At 39.3% G+C, this 21972-nt stretch overlaps 1 protein-coding gene across 4 annotated transcripts in view; it reads left to right on the top strand.

Annotated features, from left to right (window-relative positions):
- Positions 1 to 21972, top strand: part of SAMD12 (sterile alpha motif domain containing 12) — a 392394-nt gene that overhangs the window by 71683 nt on the left and 298739 nt on the right. The window lies entirely within an intron of this gene.

Here is a 21972-nt window from a genome sequence, read left to right as displayed (position 1 = left end):
TATATTACACACAAGACTACTTTGTCCCTCAAGGGCAAATTATTCCTCATAATAGAAATAAAATGTGTATTGTTAAATGGTGTTTACAGGCAGCCTATCATTACCTAAATGTGTATGGGCTGGGAAATTAACTTTCACTTGGATCTAGTTATAAGTAATCTCATAAAAGTGATTGTCATAAAATTGTCTTCTTGTTCTCTAGTTTCCTAGTTCTGGAAGGTCTGGGATAATTCCCTTGTGTTCCTATGCAGAGATGAGGGGAGTTGAAATGAGAGAGCTTCCTTGCTCCAATTGCCCTTAGAACCGCATTCCCTTAGGAACCAGACTTTGAAAGGTAGATCAAAGATTGTACACTTTCTTCACTGCAGTATTTTAAGTATTAGTTCATATTTGTAGCAAATATTGTTAGCTCATGGATATTTAAATTTATGTCATAAACATATTAAATTATTCACAAAGTGATTTAATTTTTTAAAACAAATACTTAGAAAATGAGTGGAAATGTGTCTGTTTTCCCACTGAGAATGAAATGATCTAATCATCTTTAAACATCTCATGGAAAGAACTTGGTTTTTTGGTGTTGTTTTCTTGCTATTTGGTTTTTTTTATTCTGCTATTGTCTGGAAGTCCCTGGCAGTTATTTTTCTATCTAGGCAGTTTCTCATTGGCTTAGTAGTACTTTCTTATGGCATGGAGGAAGATGGACTGCCCTTCAGTGGACATATGTCTGCTATCTATGATTGCCTACTCTCCTCAACTTTCTCTGGTTTATCCTCAGTTAGATAATTGGCATGGTTCTCTTTCAAGAATCAAAATACCAGAATTACTGGGGGTTAGCCCATTAATCATCTTGATTACTTAGTGTGTTTGTATGTTTTGTCAGTTTCTTAAACAAATGTGTATGTTTCATCATGGGGTAAATGAAAAATTCTTAATATTATGAAATTTTTCTATATGGAATTTGAATCTAGTTGCACCTCAAGTAATAGCCTAGAACAGCGAGCTATTACTGAAAGGTCAATCCTGCCTCTTTCTGCTGCCTATTTTACAAATAAAGTTTATTTGTATACAATCAAATATGCTCATTTATATAAGTCTGTAATTATCTTTACAATCCAATGGCAGATTTGAATAGTTTTGACAGAGATCATCTGTGCCTCAAAGTCTGAAATGTTTACCCTTGGGTCCTTTACAGATGAAGTATGCCTGATCCCTTGCACTGCAAGTAAGTCAGCTGATAACCAAAGACTTGACTACATTCTCAGGGATAGGAAGTTTCAGATTGGCTTCAAAGGCTTATAAAATCTTTTCTGTCTTTTTGGAAGAGGTGAGCCTTAAAAACAAAAAGATGCACATTTTTGCCAACTTCTAAGACTTTGGACAGTGACTTAAACTCAAAATCTTAGATTACTTATCAGAAAAGTGAGTTTACTAGCTGTGTACTTCCTGGGTTATATGGATTTAATGAGCTAACATACATGTAGTAAACATAGCTCAGTGGGGTAGATTTTCTGGGTTGGTTTATTCTCTGTAAAAGATCCTTGTAACTCCAGGCTTTTGTATTTCTATCAGTTGAGATTGAAGATTTTGTTTTCTTTGCCTGCATCCTTTCAGCTTCTCAAAAAGGACCCCAGTTGGCCTTACTCAGGTCATGTGCCCATCTCTGGACCAATAGTGGTCCTCCCAGAATCCTGGGATCCAACAGAGGGTTATTTCCCATCAAAAAGGAATTAAGTCAAAAAGTGATGTTCACAGCCCTATTCTTACCTTTCTTTGTCTGTATCACTAGATTTTTTTACCCTGTTTTTGCACATATTCTAGCTTGAGACAAAATTTTTCAAGGGTTGAGGCTTAGAGCACACAAAGATATGTTTTACCGGGCTGGGGATGTGGCTCAAGCGGTAGCGCGCTCGCCTGGCATGCGTGCGGCCCGGGTTCGATCCTTAGCACCACATACCAACAAAGATGTTGTGTCTGCCGAGAACTAAAAAATAAATATTAAAAATTCTCTCTCTCCTCTCTCACTCTCTTTAAAAAAAAAAAAAAAAAAGATATGTTTTACCTAGCCAACTGCACTGGTACAGGCTTAAGGAGCAGAAAGGTCCCTAGTTTCAGCCTCTGTAGCAGCAACATCGACCATTTATTGAGTTTCTCTGATGTTTAGAATTCTTTGAAAAAGACAGTCTCTGAGGCTCTTCACTTTCCATCTTCCTTGGCAAATAGTGGGGATGAGTTTCACATAGCTAACATACCCTGCATGCACACCCAGGTTTGACAAAATTCCCTGCATGCTGGTTATATCAGATTTCCCTTGCACTAAGAAAGCATACAGAGATGCAAGTGAGATTGACATTGCGCATGACCTTGAATCTACTCAGGAAAAAAAAAAAACATAGTAAAGTGCTAGCCAACTTTAGCAATTTATTATAATTTAAAAATTACTAATGACATAGCTCATCATCTGTCATAGTACACTGGAGACCTGTGTTGTGGCAGTTTAAAACCACTACCCTGGAAGAACTTGGAATCACCTTAGGTGACAGGTGTGTAATATGAGTGATTGTACAGATAGCATAGGGGTTCCTGGAAAATGGAGCTGGCATCTGGAAGAGTTGAGAGTGTAAGACACCTCAGATAGGAGTCTTGTGTTTTTGGACCTGTATAAGTCAATAAATCTCTGCTTAAAAGAAGCAGAAATCGCTACCATTTAGCTTAAGCAAAAAAAGAAACCATTTCAAGGATGGAGTGGTATCTTATAGTTCTCAGTCACCTAAAATAACATCTGGAACACACTAGGTGCACAGTAAATATTTATTGAATAAATGCATGATCCCAATCAGAATGTCATGGAAACCCATTCCGTATTCTGTCTTCAGCTCTCAACTTTCTCAGTGTAGACATCCTTTTCCCCTTTTCTCTCCTGCAGTTAGTTTCTCTGTTTCCCAGGCTATGTGGCAGTAAATGACCACTCACAGCTCCTGAGCTTACAAAATCTTTTTTTAGCCTTGTGATGCAGTTGACTTGACTCCCTCATCCTAACCTTAAATTCTAAGAGAAAGAGCATGTGATGGGTCCAGTGTGCGTTATTGTTGCAGCTTTGGGAAATCACTTGTGACACAAGGTGGACAGTGGCTTTTCTCTGAGGCTCTGTGGTTCTGGGGTAGGGGTAGGGGTAGCATTCCCAGATGCCAAGAAATTCATTATAAACTGGGAAGGCAACCAAAGTGTCTATTCTGAGTCCCATTAGGTAGGTGAGATAAAAAATACCAAAGGCATCTTCCATGTAACATGCAGTGGGACAGGATTTCCTGGGGACTGGTGGTCAAAGCTGGATACTTCAGCCTCATGATTTTGAGTAGAAGGTCAATGCTGCTCTTCTTCTCTGGTTATTATCAGTTAGACTTGATGCTAGACCAGAAAACATAGAATTGCCGTTTGAGAAAGTGTCAATTTGAGACATCCTCATTTTCACGATAGCAGCTAGTTGGTGCTGAATAATAATGGAATTCTATTTCTGGACTTCGTGATTCCATCTCTGAGCAAATGCAGAGCAGATCTTGGCAGGTATGTCTATACATGATCAGCAATGCTGAGGCACTCCTTGCTACTAACACAAGTGTAAGTGACGTTTTTGGGATGTTTGCACTGAGTTTATTAATGTTTTAATGTGGAATGGATCGTGCCTCCTGAGAGGTGGCTTGGTTTGGTAGAAAGTCTCATTAGGCTTATCGTCTTGTTAGGCCATTTGCTACCTCTCAATATCAGACAAACTCCTTAACCTTTCTGAGTTTTAGTTTTGTCATTTGCAAAATGGAGATAATGACATTTGGGTAGAAAAAAAGAAAATATTAATATATATCTCCCTTTAGGAGATTAACACACACACACACATATATATATGTGTGTGTGTGTGTGTGTGTTTGTGTGTGTGTGTGTGTGTGTAATTCCATGTGGGTTAACAATCTAATATGCTAAAACAAATCTTTAATATTTTAGAAAGTAACATAGGAGAAAGACTTTATTTGCATCACAACATTAAGTATTTCCAAATATAAAAACGTGTTGTAAACAGTTAAACATAGGTGACAACATGGGAGAAGATATCTGTGACATATAGAAGGCATTGAATTAATGTCTATGATATATTCAGTAAAATCACTGACTAAACAAACTCACATTAATAGAATAAAGGACTAAATAGGCAATTCAGAGATGAAATTTTATGTTACAGTAAACTTATAAAATGTTTCAACTTAATTTTAATCAAAGAAATTTATTTTTAAATGGGATTACTTTGCATAGAATTAGAAAATACTTAAAAACATTAAAATATCTGGTATTGACACATAATGTGGGAAATATTAATTTGCTTCTTTTGAAACATAAATTATTTTTAAACATTATTATTTTGAAGATAAAGTATTAACTGCATGACACTTCAGAAAGGGCTTGGCACCTAATGAGTCCTTGATACATATTAGTGTGTTTCTTTAATTCTGTGCTAGAATGGATAAGCATTGATGAATTAAGAAACTTTCAGTTAGTATCCACTGTGCATTCTGGGAAGAACTAGACCTTCCATTATATCTCTGAAGATAACATAGATATACTTGGAGTAAGAATTTACAAACGGAAATTATTTTACATTATATGAATAGTACCAATAAAAATTACTGGGTAATTGGCAAAGGCATAGGTTGGGTGCTGCATTACTGAGGACTGTGAGGTCATGTTGTCTCTTAGAATTGTGCAGGCCTATTCTGTTTAACCATTTATAGCCAGCTGCCCAGTGAGGTTATAGATGACCAGCAAGGTGGTCACCCAAAGAACCAGTCATAGGAAAGTTGGAATTTAAATTAATGATGGGTCAGGAGGCTGAGGCAGGAGGATCATAAGTTCAAAGCCAGCCTCAGCAATGGCAGGGCATTAAGCAACTCAGTGAGACCCTGTCTCTAAATTAAATACAAAATAGGGGTGGAGATGTGGCTCAGTGGTTCAATACCTCTGAGTCCAATCCCTGATACCCCCCAAAATAAAAATAAAATAAAATGATGATTGAGAAGGGGGAAAATTTGAGTGAGAAGAGAGATAATAGTGAGGATATTTATTCTTAGGTTTGGATGGGAGTAGTAAAGGTTGATAAAACAAAGTACTAGAATTAGTAAATGCTTAATTCATGATAAATACACAAGAATAAATATTTTTCCCTCTCTATTTCTAGGTCATTTTGCTAATAGAAATAAGAAAATACTGTGTGCATAGTTGGTACTTTACCTGCATATTGTGGGGAACAGATGTGGGGTACTAATTCTGGAAGAAATACAGTCAGGTTTGCACTCAAAATGGATCAAGGAGCTTGATATCAAATCAGAGACACGGCGTCTGATGGAAGAAAAAGTTGGCTACGATATACATACTGTGGGGTCGGGCTCCAAGTTCCTCAATAGGACACCCAAAGCACAAGAGTTAATAACTAGAATCAACAAATGGGACTTACTCAAACTAAAAAGTTTTTTCTCAGCAAAAGAAACAATAAGAGAGGTAAATAGGGAGCCTACATCCTGGGAACAAATCTTTACTCCTCACACTTCAGATAGAGCCCTAATATCCAGAGTATACAAAGAACTCAAAAAATTAGACAATAAGACAACAAATAACCCAATCAACAAATGGGCCAAGGACCTGAACAGACACTTCTCAGAAGAGGACATACAATCAATCAACAAGTACATGAAAAAATGCTCACCATCGCTAGCAGTCAGAGAAATGCAAATCAAAACCACCCTAAGATACCATCTCACTCCAGTAAGATTGGCAGGCATTATAAAGTCCAACAACAACAAGTGCTGGCGAGGATGCGGGGAAAAGGGTACACTTGTTCATTGTTGGTGGGACTGCAAATTGGTGCAGCCAATTTGGAAAGCAGTATGGAGATTTCTTGGAAAGCTGGGAATGGAACCACCATTTGACCCAGCTATTCCCCTTCTTGGTCTATTCCCTAAAGACCTAAAAAGAGCATGCTACAGGGACACTGCTACATTGATGTTCATAGCAGCACAATTCACAATAGCAAGACTGTGGAACCAACCTAGATGCCCTTCAATAGATGAATGGATAAAAAAATGTGGTATTTATACACAATGGAGTATTACTCTGCATTAAAAAATGACAAAACCATAGAATTTGGAGGTAAATGGATGGCATTAGAGCGGATTATGCTAAGTGAAGCCAGCCAATCCCTAAAAAACAAATGCCAAATGTCTTCTTTGATATAAGGAGAGTAACTAAGATCAGAGTAGGGACGAAGAGCATGAGAAGAAGATTAACATTAAACAGGGATGAGAGGTGGGAGGGAAAGCGAGAGAGAAGGGAAATTGCATGGAAATGGAAGGAGACCCTCAGGGTTATACAAAATTACATACAAGAGGAAGTGAGGGGAAAGGGAAAAATAATACAAGGGGGAGAAATGAATTACAGTAGAGGGGGTAGAGAGAGAAGAGGGGAGGGGAGGGGAGGGGAGGGGGGATAGTAGAGGATAGGAAAGTCAGCAGAATACAACAGACACTAGTATGGCAATATGTAAATCAATGGAAGTGTAACTGATGTGATTCTGCAATCTGTATACGGGGTAAAAATGGGAGTTCATAACCCTCTTGAATCAAAGTGTGAAATATGATATGTCAAGAACTATGTAATGTTTTGAACAACCAACAATAAAAAAATAAAAAAATAAAAAAAGAAACCTAAAAAAAATAGTTTGGAGTGTTGATACTGGAAGCAAAGATCAATTATGAGGCTTCTGCAATGATCCAGGCAAAGATCATGTGGTTTCAAGCCATGGCAGTGGCCCTGAGAAGTAAATGGGCAGGATCCAAGATACCAAGTTAGAGAATAAAGAAGGGTTCACATTAGCTGATTGGAAAGGAGAGAAAAGGAAGGGTTGCAGGTGAGTAAGCCTGGGTCAAGAGCCTGCATGAACAGACTCTTGTCCAATGGCTAGGATTGCAGAACAAAGCAACTTGCATATGACATGTGTGGTATGTGTGTGTGTGGGGGGGCGGGGTGTATGTGTTCAGCAGGACATGTATTATGTACAAAGCATGTAGGTATTCAGCAGGCAGGGGATTATACATATTCCAAACTGCCTTCAAGGAAAACATTTGATTGTGTTTGCAGGTTTGTTTGACATGCTCAGTGCAATCACTGGATCAACCATTCTTTCCATAGGAAACTAATTCTCAAATGAGTAGTACGCAGAATGTTTCCCTTCCAGCTCCCTGGATCGATATACCTCCTCCTTTCTCTGCTTTGCCCCGTACTTAAGAAGGCATATATTAACAAGGAACACTTGTCCTTTGGCCTCTAATTGTCTTTGACCTTGACCTAACATTCAGGCTCCTGCTTAGCAGTCTTTTATTCCAGGCTTAGCTACCCTGCACCTTCTGGCTACTGCTCCATCACCTTATCCCTTTCAGCCTGGGGGTCTGAATGATCTCTGCCTAGTGCCCCATTTTACTTTTCCTTGCCTGCAACTTTCTAAATAGTTTCTTCATGAATTCCTCTTAATCACCTCATTTGATGTTCGTTTCCTGCTTATGAACACTGGCAGTACCAAAATCACCTGGGAAGCGTACTTAAAATACACATCCCTGGGCTCCATCCTAGAGCTGCCAAAACACAATTTCTAGGGGTGATACCAAAGACTGCAGCTTATTAATGTCTCAGGTGATTCTGATCTGTAGCCAGGTAGGGGAGCTTTTCCTGGATTTCTTGTGATGCTTCTGAGACTCGTTAATATCACGAGCCAGATGGAGATTGAACAGCCCTGCCATTTGCTGTTGTGTGACCTTTGGCAAAATTATTTAGCTGTCTAAACCTCAGGTTCCATAAATGCAAAGGGAGTTAATAGTTTCTACCTCATATTGTTGTTCAGAGGCTTAAATGAGAAAATCCATGTAAAACAGCAGGATTCTGATGAGCTTCCAGAAACTGTTATTTATTATCTATTGATAGTATACATTCAATCTCCACACAGTCACTCGAATGTTGCCAGCCTAGGACAAAGAAGAATTCTTTGTCCCTTGGTCTTGTGAAGGACATAGAGAAATAAAACAATTACAATAAAATGCGACTAGATGCTTCAGTATATTTAAACTTCTAAATTAGGCACTTTCGTAAATATCAGCAAAGTTGGTGGGTCTAAGTGAATAGAGGTGTTTTCTTATGAAAACTGCTTTGCCACTACAGAGGAGGTTGGGAGAAGGTTAGAAACACTGTGAGATGTCACATTTCAAGCTTTTCCAACTGTTAGAGGAGGCAAGGACAAGTTTGGGTCATAGGTATTAGCTTACAGGATACATGGAATGGGAAATTGTGAATCACTGGGACAGGGCACCATTTGGAATGGTAAGAACACAACATTAAAAATACCTAATGAATTTTTGGGCCATTCATTGTTTGTTTTTTTTTTTAAAGAGAGAGAGAGAGAGAGAGAGAGAGAGAGAATTTTTTAATATTTATTTTTTAGTTTTCGGTGGACACAACATCTTTGTTTGTACGTGGTGCTGAGGATCGAACCCGGGCTGCACGCATGCCAGGCGAGCGCGCTACCACTTGAGCCACATCCCCAGCCCCATTCATTGTTTTTTGAACTGATATTTATTGTGCTGTACTCTCACCACTGCCAAGGGCAAGGGGCACAGATGAGTGCAAAATACTACCTGTTTTGAAGCAATGCACATTTTAGCAGGAGTTTTTGTCAACGAATAAACAAACAAATGTGTGCTGAAATGGTGGTGATTGCCACGCAGAAGTAGTGCAAAGTGGGGGAAGAGGGAAGAGGCGTGCATGGCACAGTGGGTGGACCAGGGATAATGCAGAGTGGCCAGGGAAGGTCTTGCTAAAAAGCTAACGTTTGATCAGAGACCTGAAGAATATAGCCAGACAGATACCTTGAGCTGAGCTTGCTTGATGTTCTGGAGAAATAGCCAAGAGTCAATGTGGCTTCAGTGGAAAAACCAAGAATGGCAAGAAACAAGATGAAGGGATGAAGAAGGGACTACATCTCCTGTAAAGGCTGGGAGGCCACTGGGAACATTTCTGCCTTTATACTGAGGGAGTAAAGCAACACTGTGCTGTGTTATAACCTGACTTAGCATTTATGAAGCCTCACCCTGGATAATGTGTTGAAAATAGACTATAAGTTGCAAGAGAGAAGCAGGCATCCCACTTAGAAAACTATTAACCATCCCAGGGAGAGAGAGTGTTAGACCAGCCAGTGATGGTGCTGGGGAGGAGGAGAGGTTCAGATACTTACACACTTTGAAGGTAAAGCCAATGTGTTTAGATGATAGGTTGCTATAGGTGTGTACCCAAGGGATAAGGAGCAGTTAAGATTAACTCAGGGTTTTTGGCCTAAGCAATTAATTGGTAGATCATAGTTATTAACTGTGTCAAAGAACTGCAAGAGGAACAGAGCTGTCATATGAGGGTGGAAATCAGGAATTCTCTTTGACATATTTTTAGTTGGAGATGTTGAGCACACAGCTAGATAATCCTGAAGTTCGGGGTAGAAGTCCAAGTTGCATGTAAAATCTTGGAGGGAATGACTTATGAATGGGTTTTAAAGCCTGGAGACCAATAGGTTCCCTGAGGAAGAGAGGAAATAGAGAAGAGCTTCAGGGACTGAATGCTGGGACATCCTGTATTTAGAAACCAGGGAGATAAGAAGGAAACGAAAATCACTGAAGTGGGAGGTGAAGTGGTGAGTCACGTCCTGGGTGCAGAAACAAGTGTTTCTAGGAGGAACAGTAGAAATATGTGTGCCTCACGTGCTAAGGGGGAGCTGAGAGTGATTCAGCAGTGTCACTGTGCTAGGGGTAAAAGGCCTGACAGGTTGGGGCTGGGGATATAGCTCAGTTGGTAGAGTGCTTGCCTTGCATGCACAAGGCCCTGGGTCTAATCCCCAGCACTGCCCCCCCCCCCCAAAAAAAAAAAAAAAAAAAAAGGCCTGACAGGTTTGGTTTGGGTTCAGGGTTCAGTAGAGAATAGGCCAGTAGATCTGGAGAACAGAGCAAGGACAGAACCCTCCATGTCTTTTGCTTAAGAGGGGAGAGATGGAATGGGAACTGGCGCAGGACTTGGGCGGAGGCTGGATTTTTGTTGTTGTTGTTGTTTTAAGTTGGGAAATGTAAAAAAATGTTTGAATGCTGATGGAATAATCCCATAGAGAGGGAGAAATTGAGGACATGGGGAAGGAGTGGACATGTGTTGGACGGTTTGATAGAAAGGAGAGTCCACAATTAGAAAAGGCAAAAGAAATGGGCCAGAGGCAAGAGAGGCAAGCCATAGCCAAGGTGGTGGGAGGATTAGGAAGCACTATTCTGACAATTTCTCCCAAGTCTCAGAAGTAAGAACTGGAGTTTCTACTCAGCAATGTGAATGGAGAGTGGGTGCTGAAGGGGCATGAGTGAGTGAGTGAGTGGATCAGGGACAAGCTGTGGAGACACTGGAACACTAAGCATTTTGAGTTACTGGCCCTGAAGTTCAAGGGAGGCCAGCTGGGTTGCATAGTGTTCTCTGAGCTCTTCCAGCTGTAGATACTGAATAAAGAGAGCTAAATTTGTGTAAGGTTGGGTTCGCATTCCAAGCATGTATGTTGACAAAGTGAAGGAGAGGCAAAATATGCCCCATTCCATGAGCACTGGTTCACCTAGGATTACACACATGTTTTGCAAAGATAATGAGGGGGTGGGGCAGAGTGGACCTGTATGTATACTATTGCACTAGGTGATGAGAGCCGTCTTGTCATTGTGTCCATTTCAGCCACTCCAACATTGGTACCTACTTTCAAGTTTACTGACTATTCTGAGTCTGAACATGTCATTGGTACCTACTCTTGAGTTTCCAGACTATTCCAAGTCTGGATGTCTTTTTGTCCACAAGCAATAAAAACTTCTATTCCACAATAGATTGAGGAAATGCTCCGCCGCACCCCCCATAACTGTCTCCCCACAGACTTCAATAAACCATGTGCAGAGTCGTCAGTCTCTGAAAGGTTTGTAACTCCCAGAGCTCATTTTAAAACTTTTGTGCATGACATTGCACACATGTTGTGCATCCCTTCAGTTCGCCTGGGCCAACTATTTTCAGGTATAAAATATGTTTTATGAGTTAGATATATATCTAAAAAGTACATTTTGTAAAGCCCAATAAAATTGCATTTTGAGCTAGAGAAATATCAAATATTGCAATGACCCCCAAGGACCAAAACAGCCAGGAACATTGTGTATTTTATTAAGTAGAGAGATCTAAACAATCCATCGTGGATATGTATAAAACATCTTTACATCAGAATTATCTGTCTTACGGTCTCATTTGGGGATGGTATTAATGGGGTTACTTGGTTATGTCCCCAGGAACAACTCCATGTCTTCTTTTTTTCTGTCTTATTAACTTGGGTAAATAAACTGCTTTTCCATTAAACTGTGTTGTGTTTGTTGGATGCATTTCATGTCTGATGATACATTAGTTTCTCACTATAACAAATTGGGAAAGATAACGCTGATGAGTTTACAATTAAGTTGGTGATTAAATTCCTTAACCTTGAATTCTTATGAGCAGATTAAAAAATTCCCAGCAACTTTGTGAAAACTTATCTCTTTTCTCGTGAAATGTTCTTGTCTGTTTCTTTTTGATGGGAATATCATTAAAGGTCGTATTTGCTGATGAAATATGACCATTTCGTATTTCATCTGTCTGGGCATTCTTTCTTTTTTTTTTTAAATTTAAATTTAGTTTGGTATATGAATTTCTTTTACTGTAAACTAGCATTGATATGCTAATGTCACCCAAATTATTGCTGAAATTACCCTCCCTGCCCACCAAACCATTAGGAGTAGCCTCAACAGCCTGAAGTGAAATGGAATTTGATGATGTGCTTAGATTCCCTCTAGCGCATCCTGTCTCTTGCTCTCATATGCTCTCCCCTCCTTCACCCTCCAGTCATGTGTTTGTGTTCCCTATTGAGTAATCCAATGGGAATTTGGAAGAAGAGGCAAAAAAAAAAAAAAAAAAAATCCCCCTGCAACCACGAAGAAGGAAAGCTTCACTTTTGCATTTTTTTCTATATTTTCATCTGGCTGAATTGCTAACAAAATGAGTTGACTGCAGAGATAGGACATTTAATTACCTGGGAAAAACAGAGGCTTAATAAATTCTTGGCCTTCTCACTTAGTATTATTATTATTACCATTATGGAAAATAAGGATCCGGATAGGGATCATCAGCATGTCCCAAACAGTCCTGGATGAAGCCTGAATGTGCCTATTAAGCATAGAAAGCATGGAAGGTCACGCATCAGTCACTTCAGCCCTACGTGTGCATATCTGGTGGAATAACACTATCGGCAACGACATTGTCAAATATGCAGGCAGCTGGAGGATAAATATGGAATAGTGTGAAAGGTAAAAGCAAGAATGGAAGAATAAATGACAGGGAGCACTTATCTCTCAATAAGAGAAATGATTTCAAATGCACCCTCCTTCAGACCAGCTCTGACAGGTCTCTAATACAAAATCTTGCACAAAACATAGGCAGAACCTGAGAGTGAGGGACCCTGTGCTCAGCCACCTCCGCTCAGCAGAGGGATGAAGGAAAGAGACATGGCAGCCAGTGTTAAAGGAGCTTAGCTTAAAGGGAGGATCAAGGGAAATGTGACAGACAGTGAGTGCTGGGTAGAGATAACAGCTGCATGATGGATGTTCAGAAATGTGTGAAGAATTGGTCAATGCAAAAAATAGAATGGAGGGGGAAATGCTACAATTTTTCGATCAACATGCATGAGGATGCTAGTTGGGTCTGAAGGTGAAGAAACAGGCATTCACACAGGCTTCATCTAGATGGCATGAAGGAAGAGACATTTATACATATATTTAATATACATTGGAATTATAAATTTACAGGATCCACCAGATCTTTAGTGCCTGAGCAAATACAGATTGACGAGACCAATGGCAAATCTGTGCTACATAATAGGTTTACCCTTGTCCTAATTATTTTTTATGGATCACTACCCAGAATGGATATAAAAAAGAATGGCTTTAACCTTTCTCTCAGGCTGATTGGAGTTTTACTATCTTTTTGCTCTTCTCTTTTCTAAATCAATGAAAAAAAAGTTTGTATAAGAAACAGCAAATTGAGCCACTCTGACCTTTTGGTATTTGGAAAAAGCAAAAATATAAGTGATTGTCTTTAGACATCTTATTGATGAGTCTCGCAGAAGAGGAGCATAAGCCACTTGGTTTCCTGATTATTCTTCCTGGACATCTAGCCCTCGCTGTCAGCAGTTTGCCATCAAGAGCCTATATTTTCACAGGTGGGCTATATGTTTTCTGAAATGTTTAATTCACATACGTGCCTGGGACTAACGTGGCAGTGTCTAGATTTCATGGGTTTATTTTTCAAGTTATTATTTTTTACCCTTTTTATCCTCATACTAATAATGTGGAGAAAATTGACTGGTGTTAAGGGGCTCTTTCTGTCCCTGACAGTGGTAATGGTGATGTTTTGAAGTGTCTCACACCCATGTCGTGTGATCTTTTGCCTGCCTGCCAGCTTAGACATTCCAGGTGCAAGAAGAATGTTCAGGTAGGCATCTAAATGATTTAAATTGGCTGCATTTTCTGAAAAGGCAGAAATTTGAAGATAGCTATTTTTATACCTATTTTTCTTTTTGGTTTAAAGGTGGTGGTGTATTTCAGTTCATGATTGTCATGAGGTAATTAAATAATTTGTCTAGCAATATATTTATTTTAGAGAAAAAAACCATGCAAGTTATGCAAGGAACAAAGTCACTCTCTGCTTCCTCAATTCCCCTCTCAGTTGTGTAGGGCTTTCCCTAGAGTATTCTCTACTGTGGGACCACAGACACCTCTTTCATATTCCTGACAATTACCTGAAATTATCAGCAATCATACAAGAGGCAATTATAACTTATGGAAGCACCAACATAATTATTACATTTTTTCAACACTGAACTTAAATGTACTCTAATAGCTTGAATACAAATGATGTTGCTATGGCTTTATTAGTCAAATTATCTAGAATATACAGACTAGTTGTAAAATCACTTTGTTTAGTTGTGACCAGTAAAAGCAAGTACTAATTTTAAAAGTATACATTGGAGACAATCTATGGGCCTCTTTTTCCTTATTTTAATTGTAATATGTCCCCAAAGGCCATATCATGAAGCAGATGACCTATGGTAAAGCTGTGGCTGGTAAGGGGGACCCACTTGATGGTGCATCAGCATCCCACAATGCACAAAGTCATCAAATATTGTATGTTGCTGGGAAGGAATACCCATTGCATCTCTATAAATCATCAAAATGAGTAAAACTGTGCTCCATATACTTTAGAGTAGACATAAATATATTACAGAACATTGATTAGAAAAGGAGCCCCAGAGGACTTTAAATTTCTCTGCAGAAGGAAGAACATGAGAACATCAGTCAGACCTGCATTGAGCGCTGGTGTAACTTAGGCTTACTTTTGAACTTTAGCCATTTAGGTTCTTCTTTATTAATGATTAGTACATAAGTGCCTGGCAAATACATGACAGACAGATGCGCTCAGGAAATTGTAGCTCCTTGTGTGTTGAATTTTGCTGGAGAGGCTCTGTTGAGCTTAGTGAGGGAAGCAGAGTTTTAACTTAGGGTGTGTGGAAAATCACGATCTTTCAGAACTTGGGAAAGATTTCTGTCCACTGAGAATCTAAATGAGGAGGTTTCTAAATGGGTTTCTTTCATTCTCACATGATAGTCTTGTTTGCCGGCATAAAACCAGGGTGTCTGGTCTTGGGTCTCTAGCAACTATTGCCTTTTCCCCTGATGGTCATAGTTATCTGCATTTTCAAGTCTCCTGTCTCTTAAGTGTAGCTGTGTCATGCAAAGCTGCTGTCTGAAGCCCTTGGTTTTCACATTATTTTATAAGAACTCATACTTTTCACAAACGGGGAATGAATGCATGCAGTGTTCCAGTCCTTGTTACCTGGTCAGAAGCCTCACCAAGACCTAGTTGTATGTGTTGCTTGGAACAAACTTCCTTATGTCTTTTTCCCCAGGAGTTCAGAGGTGCTTGGTGTAATGGTAACATGATAGGGTATGAAAAAAGATTATTTTAAGGAATGTGATCACATAGAAAGGACTGAGGAGGGTGACTGATCCTCAGGTGATTCCCTTTTACTCCTGGTTTAACATGATAAAAACTTATCATTTAGAAAATGTTAGGCAGGCATGGTGCTACATGCTTGAAATACAGAACTGTCTCGGTCAGCTTTTGCATTTCTGTAACCAATATAACTGACAGGTACAACTTAGAGGAGGAAAAGTTTGGCTCATGGTTTCAGAAATTCAGTCCATGGTTGGCCAACTGCATAGCTCTAGGCGCAAGGTGAGTCAGAACATCACAGTGGAAGGTTGTGGTAGAGGAAAACAGCTCAGGTCAGGCCAATCAGGAAGCTGAGGCACAGCTCCGCTCACCAAGAACAAAATATTAACCTAAAGGCGCATTCCCAGTGATCTAATTCCTCCATCCATACCCTACCTGCCTACAGTTATTGCCCACCTACTCCATATCAGGGCTTAATCCACTAACTAGTTTACATCTCTCATTTATTTCACATTTGAAAATTCTTGCAGTCTCACACATGAAATTTTGAGGACTACTTCACATCTAAATGATAACAAGAGCTAAAAATCAGTGAATCATTCTCTAGCCTTTTGGGCATCACGGCAGAGGGGGGGAAATTGGAAGAAGAGATGGGATACAAGAGGCCGTTTTCTAATATCTCAAGATACAAATCTTGGCACCATAGCCAATAGGATGTGGATTTTACCTGTGCAGGGATGTCTGCTTTGTGATTTCATCATCACAGAGCTCTAGCTTTGAGGATGATGATTTTCCTGTCTCACCATTGAAAGGGGCCTCTCTTGGCTTACTGGTCCATCACCCCTCTCCCATACCTTGAGTAACTCAGGCCCTCAATCCTACAGGCAGCCCATCCATGGGTTTTGGTGGAGCCAACTGTGCCTCACCATCACAGTAGGCATGTGACTTATGCCTTGCCCTTCAAAGAAATACCTCCCCTTAGCCAGTGATTAGTTCAGAAGTGGACATGAGACCCAAGCTGGGCCAATTAGAAATCCAAACAGGACTTTTTTTTTGGTGGGGGGAGGGTCCAAAATTATTTCAATAACCTCCCTTTTCCCTTTTTCCTTGGACTTGCTAAGTTGGTAGGGGATGAGTTTGGTGGTGCTATTTGCCATCATTTTTGTCTGTTGGAGAGAAGGAGAGAAACACCAACCAAAGGATACTGCTTAAGGCCTCATTCAACCACAAAAAAAGACATTGCCAATTACGCATGTGAGTCAACACCTTCCTCCCCAGGTTCATGATGGGAGTGGTGGGTATATGCTACCTTGGAGTGACTGAGTGACAACCAAAATATGTCTTACAAAGTCATCTATTCAAAACCTAAGGAGTTACTAATAAATACTGGTCAACTGACCAACAGTCTACAAATCTCCAGGCCATAATGTCATTGGAAACCACTTAATGTGTGTATAATTGATTCTGATCTTTGTATGACAGTTCACGTCCTCTTGATGGGCATCACCAGCAGAGTGTGTGGTTCCTTATCAGTCACCACATGTTCTGTAAGTGCTTGATGGTACAGTGTCAGGAATTCCTCCAGGTTGGCCTTATGGGGGTGACATACTCTCCTTTGATTTGTTGTTTTAGACATTTCTTGGCCACTTACCAGGTACCAAGGGTTATTATTAGCCATTAGTATTATAGCCCTCAAAATTCTCTGTAGTCTTATGGGGGATGGTATTGTTCCTATTTCCATTTTGCAGATGAGGAAATTAAGAGCAGTGAAGCAATTTCCCCAGTTAAGCAAGGATGTGCTATACCTGTGGCTGGCCCTTAAACCTGACTCTACAGCAGTGACATAACCACTGGGTGATGGCACCTGTCTGTGCATTGAAGCAGTTTGGCCAGAGAATCTTGCTCTTCTCACTTACTTTGTTTTCCCTGGTGATGAGTGTGTCAAGGACCCCTTTGAGCTAAGAACCATTCAGAAATGAAAATGGCGTCTTTCCCACTGATTAACAGCAAAAGAAGAACCAAACTAAAAAGAAGGTTCTAGATTTCTGTCTTGAAAGATGGAATTCATAGAAATTAATGTAAACAGTATACTGTGGACAATATAAAAATTTCTGGGCAAGCTTTTTATAAAAATTTAAGATGCCATCATAACAGCCAAAGCCAACATTTATGAAGTCAAGCAGTGGTTTGTCCAGTAGGTGATACTAGAGTGGAACTATATAAGAAATCCCCACAGAGAGAGGGCAAGATACAAGTGAGTATGTGATAGAGATGAGGAGGGGTTGGAGAAGTTAGTGGCAAGGGTGGAGGTGGCCATGGAGATGTGCATTGTCTGACGTTTGGGTCTTTCCCAGGGCCCTGGAAAGCTCTCTCAGAAAACTCACAGATCCCAGTGTGAATGGAGAGTTGGGGATGCCATCAGGAAGCACCGTTCTCACATATGACTCTGTGGCTAACCTTTATGAGAGGCTGGGTTTGGAACCCCCAGTCATGGGAACCCAAGTGCTGGGGACTGCAGTCTCCTGGAGAATCCAGGTGTTGAGTAAAGGCTTTCAAAGCATCACGATAATCTGACAAACCCGAGAGAAGGATGGAAAAGAATGGAAGTTCTATGCATCAGAATGTGGGGAGAGGGAAAACTGGGGTTGAAGAGGGACTCATTGATGAGGAAGATGTCGAGAAGGGGATCTCAGGTGAACAGTGCCCTGACAGCATACCTGTCCACACTGCTTCACAGGCACAGATTCAGTCTGTCAGCCTGTGGCTTTTGAGTTATGCCCCGTAATATCTTGCTGCTCTGTGACTGACACTAAGTATCTGTGGGCCTTCTTCAGAGCACACATGCATGCTAATTTAATAATGCTGTGTTCCCAGTGTTAAGGAATTTCTCTTTTAAATCATTCTTAGCCTCCATGGTCAGTGCCTCTGTCCATACGACAGTCTAGTTGAATGTAGGTATCTCTTTTGACCCATAATTGTCTCTGTTTAATGATGCCATACTGACTAAGTCAGTGCTTCATGTGCAAAGAACATGATTCACAGATGGTCTACCACCTTCACAATTTGTGAACTGCTCTAAAGAAATCATAGATAAAGGGGTATGAATAATATTCAACAGCTTGTTAGCCTTCTCGTTCTGTAGCACTGAAGAAAATAAAGGAATGAAAAAGTACGGTTCATAGGTGGTGCTCAATAAATACTTGCTGTGAATGAATGAAAAGTAGGGATATAGGCACCTCATGGGACTCTCTTCTGCTTTCTCCAGAGCCCACTATAAAGTTAATCTGACAATAATCCCTTTCATCCAAAATCACTCTGAGGATAAAGTGAGAGACGGGAAGACAAGGCAATTTGTAAACATATGGAACTACATAAATGTTCAAAATTTCTCCTGTATCCCTCAACTCATCTTAGGGCACTCCATGCTTAACCCATTAAAGAGTAGCATGGGAGCTTAAAAAAATAACTTTTTTAAGTGCCTTGTGACTCAGAGGGTTGCTGTCCTGCACAAATTAGAAGTTCAATCAGCACATGGGTTTCCTTGGCCTGCCCAGTGCTTTAGAAGCTTGATTTAAATTACTTGCTATTATTTGATAATAAAAAAAAATTCACTTAAAATATGAATCTTGTGTTTTTTGGAAAATCAGATTTTCTGGAAACTGTGAACTCAAATTCCCACATAGAAATAATAGTTTGAAAGGAGCAATGGTGGCATATTCTTTTTTGACTAGCTACCACTCCTATAACTGCCTGTGTCCCCCTAAAGGTGAGAGCAGGTGCCATTTGCTGTTGGTATTGGAGCTTTGTGTTCACATTACCTCCATCACCCTGTAGGTGACGACAGGAGGCTCTTTTACCACCTCTTATTATTTGCCTTGCAGGCATTTTCCTTCTTCTTTTCTCTCTAGAGCAACCATTAACAGATAGATATTGTGGTTTTTTAATACCAGGAAGACTGCTGTTTGGTTTGGTCCTTAACTTGTGCATGCATGTTATATGTTTATTTTATTTGCATATATATGCCTACTAGATTTGCTGCTTTCTTTGTGTGTTGGCAGGGTCAATGTAGTTGACCTATATTTGTGTGTTTGGGGAAATATATTCTTTAACCGGGCAACTTATAATTTTGCAGCTTCACATATACTCCATGAGCAATGTTGGCCATTTGCAATCCCCACAGTCTTTCCTGCATCCTATGATTTAATATTTCTTGATCCATGTGTGCAGACACTTTACCCCTTGAAGTGTTCAAATCTACTCATCTTTACTGTGTGGTTTTAATATTTTATTTCTAAAATGCTATCTTAAATCTCCCAGTCCTTGAGTTGCATTTGGGATGGGCACATCATTTAGTTTTTATGGGCTCTGGTTTTGCAAGAGAAAAATCAAATGGCTAACACATGTCTAATATGAATCTTCTATTTAATATTAACTTTGCCAAAGCAGTTAACTAGGCAGTGGGAAAATAAATATTGTCCCTGTCCTCAAAATGTTCATAATCAAGTCAAGATGAAACCCATACATGACATAACTACAAGAAAACAATAACACCAGTGCAAAATAATATTAAAAATAACTGACCTTTCTATAGCTAGTTCTTAATAACACAAAAAATGTTTTCTAGCTTGTATTACTTGATATAAGCAAGAGCTTTGTAGAGGAGGAATAATTATAACTGACCAGAAGACTGTGGAAAAACCTTACAGAGGAAATGATATTTAAACTTGGCTTTGAAATATGGAGCCAGCAGGGTAAGAGGGTACATTCTAGGCCAGGAGAATGACATGAGCAGTGTACAGACACAAAGGGGAAGGTACATTTGAGTATGGGTAGAAGATCAGTATGAATGGATCTTAATAGATACCAATGTTTTAGGTGATACCACTGGAAAAAATGACTGGAGCCAGAGATCAGAGAGACCTCAGAATATGTGCTCAGGATTATGAACTTATTAATATGAACTTATTAATTGGAAAAGAAGCCAGTGTTTCCAACTATAATCTGGCAATTTTATTTTCCTTCGTGTAGTCTCGTAAAATTTTGAGTATCTGATATGACCCCATTGAGTGCAAGTTGATCTGTTTGAATTCTCTAGAACTTATTCAATAGTGATATAATTGTAACCAAGACTATTTTAAGCAATCAACCAACCATCCTGTCATTTAATGAAGTAAGCATTTATATACTCAAAACAAAAAGAAATGAGCTCTGGCATGACTGGATTTAGGGTTCACATAGCATGATAAATCTCATCTTTTAGTTCTGCTTTTTCTTTTGTTGCTTTGCTTCCCACCCATTCTGTGCATGTAGTGACCCTCAACCTTCAACTCCAGTAGACAGTTCTCTCCAGAATTACAGAAGCATTTTGACCCTATTTACTTGTCTAATTGATACATGGATTTGGGAGTGTTAGCTGCTCTAAAAACAAGGTAGATCCCATCCCCAGATAAAGGGAAATGGATAGAGTTGGAAGGTAAGAAATGTCCACAACAGTGCCCCTTATTCTTTCTTTAAAACTACTACTTATTTTTTAGAATTAGAGTCTCAGATTTCACTGATGAACAAAAAGAGCAAGTTTGATTTCTCTCTCTGCCTTCCCTAAAAATAGCTAAGAATTGTTTGCAAAAGGCTGGCTCTCTATTCACTACAGATTTCTGATGTAATACTTTTGTGTGCTTCTACAAAATAAATGGGTTCCTTTAAAGTCAGCACAATGGGAAATGATTTAACAAAACCAAAACTTGTCTGTTTAATTTCTCACTAAATGATCTATATGACATTGTAAAGCCCTGTGCAAACCTTCATTCCATTGTGGATTCTATATTACATGGTATTGAAAAATATTTTATTTTTCCCCTTCACTTTAGAGATTTCTGTAGAAGCTTAAATGTAAGTCTTTAAAGAAAGTACCTCTTCAACTGGAACTATAGACTTGCCTGGGCCCTGCCATGATAATTGACATAGAAGAGGTTTAGCAAACATTGCTCTGAAGTTTGAATTATCAAATTTACCCAGATTTTCCATTCCACAAAACATCTATTCACATATTTTGTTTTTAAACATTGAGATTTCTAAATTTGTCAACTGACCTGCCAGACATTGTATATTATGTTCCTAAAATAACACTGCAAACTAAAAAAGAAGTGGAATTGTCAAATCACCTACAGTTTTTAATGGTTTCCTCTTTCATATGAACATTTCAATTTCAATTGCTGTCAGTCCCTCTAAATAAGAATCGATTTTTTCCCCTTTCCTATTCCCATCATTCTGAGTGCTTTCCAGGGAAATAATCAAATTAATTTAATCTCTGTAGCTTTGAGTTTTTGTATTTATTTATTTATTCTTTTGTAATTTGGTGAATCTATTGCACTAAGACATCCCTTTTGTTAACAGTTCAATTTCCTTCTACCGTTCTAGATGAGTTGTCAATGATAAGCAAAGTAATATTTGAATTCCAGTAGGTTCTTTGTAAAGAAAAATATAATATCCCAGACTGTCACAGTCAGTTTATTTTATAAATGACAGCAGTGCTGTTATACCTTTTAACTTGAATTTCCTGAGAAACTTCAAGCTATAATAGTATTAAAATCAGCAGTGAAGTAACTACATTCACAGTTTCTTTGCTTGAGAGAAATGCATTCTGTATATTGAGTATTGTGAATTATTAACCCTTTTAACTATTAACCCACACTCTTCATAGAAACTGTGAAGAATATTAAACAAATACTTCTCCCCTATTCAGCTTTTTAGAGGTGACTGGGAAGATTCTGGGCATTGGGTGCCTAGTAGAGCTAGACTGTAATA

The sequence above is a fragment of the Spermophilus citellus genome (genome assembly GCF_964194105.1).
Source record: "Spermophilus citellus genome assembly, chromosome: 14".
Lineage (NCBI taxonomy): Eukaryota > Metazoa > Chordata > Mammalia > Rodentia > Sciuridae > Spermophilus > Spermophilus citellus.
Note: the sequence above shows the minus strand (reverse complement) of the source record. Positions and strands in the feature narration are given on the sequence as shown.